Genomic DNA, 1486 nt, shown 5'->3' on the forward strand with positions numbered 1-1486 from the left:
AATTTGTTTGCATTTGTATTTTTGTCGTTGTTGTTAAGTGCGGTCGAATCGCAGGCGACTCATGAAGCGACCCTATAAAGGACAGTCCTCCACGCTTGGGGGCCTTTCATCCTCTCTCCAGGTTCATAAGGTTTCCGGAGGCAAGCTATTATGGAAGTCGATGCCACTCCTCCTTCCAAGCATTTTTATTAGAATTTTGTAAATAAACTAATGAAAAGGGGGGAAAATCACACCGTGCATGCTCTTTCCTTTACAGTCCCGACTCCGGACGCAGCCACCATTGTGATGTTGATGCCCAAGAAGAACCGAATTGCCATCTATGAACTTCTTTTTAAGGAGGAAGTGATGATGGTCAAGAAGGATGTCCATTTGCCAAAGCACCCCGAACTGGCAAACAAATACATGCCCAACCTTCATGTCATGAAGGTCATGCAGAGTCTCAAGTCACAAGGTTACCTGAAGGAACAGTTCGCCTGGAGACATTTCTCCTGGTACCTTACCAACTAGAGTATCCAATACCTACGTGATTACCTCCACCTGCCCCCTGAGATTGTTCCTGCCACGTTGCTTCACAGCCACCCTGAGACTGGCAGGCCACGACCTAAAGGTCTATAAGGTGAACGACTTGCAAGACCGATTGGAGGGGAGGCTGAGACACACACAGAGTGCAGTGCCTCCTGGTGCCGACAAGAAAGCCTAGGATGGGGCTGGGTCACAACTAATTTCCAGTTTAGAGGCGGATTTGGTTGTGGATGTGGTCAGCCACCTCAGTAAAGTTGGAGGGAATTGTTTTGTGTTGAATAAACATGTGGCCAGAAAAAAAAAAAGGTAAAACCCCTTACCATTGGACCATTAAGCAACATTATGATAGAGAAAAGTCAGCCGTTTTAAATCCACTTATTTAGATTTAATCAACACCAAAGGAACAGTAGTCAAGAAATCAAACCATATACAAAACTGGGCAAATCTGCTTCCAAACACTTCTTAAAAGTACTAATGAACCAGGATGTCACGTTGAAGACTCAGGTGCACTTGACCCAAGCTATAGGTAGATATTATCAATAACCTCAAATACATGTGAATACTAGACAATTAATAAGAAAGACCAAAGAAGAATCTATACCTATGAATTGTGGTGTTGGTAAAGAATATTGAATATACTATGGACTGAAGGGTGAAAAGCATATTTAATCTTTCTTGACAGAAGTAGAGTCAGAGAGCTATTTAGAAGTAGGGATAGTGAGACTGTCTAATATACCTTGTACATTATCAGCAGGGATTGAAGAATGTCATCCTTGTAAAATAGAGGGCTTCTGGAAAAGAGGCAGATCTCCAACAATATTGACACAGGGGTTCCAGTAATGGAGTTGCACATAGCCACCTACCAACAGTCGTGAGGATTGTGCAGGAGGACTGTGTAGTGTTTCCCACTTGCACCAAAAGTCACTCTGAGAACAATCTGGCAGCACCTAACAACAGTGATTCT

At 43.3% G+C, this 1486-nt stretch overlaps 1 pseudogene; it reads left to right on the forward strand.

Moving 5' to 3' along the window:
• Positions 1-285: 285 nt before the first annotated feature.
• LOC102853681 lies at positions 286-774 on the forward strand (annotated as a pseudogene).
• The last annotated feature ends 712 nt before the right edge of the window (positions 775-1486 follow it).

The sequence above is a fragment of the Elephantulus edwardii genome, unplaced genomic scaffold (genome assembly GCF_000299155.1).
Source record: "Elephantulus edwardii isolate Elephantulus edwardi_28Jun2011 unplaced genomic scaffold, EleEdw1.0 scaffold00227, whole genome shotgun sequence".
NCBI lineage: Eukaryota > Metazoa > Chordata > Mammalia > Macroscelidea > Macroscelididae > Elephantulus > Elephantulus edwardii.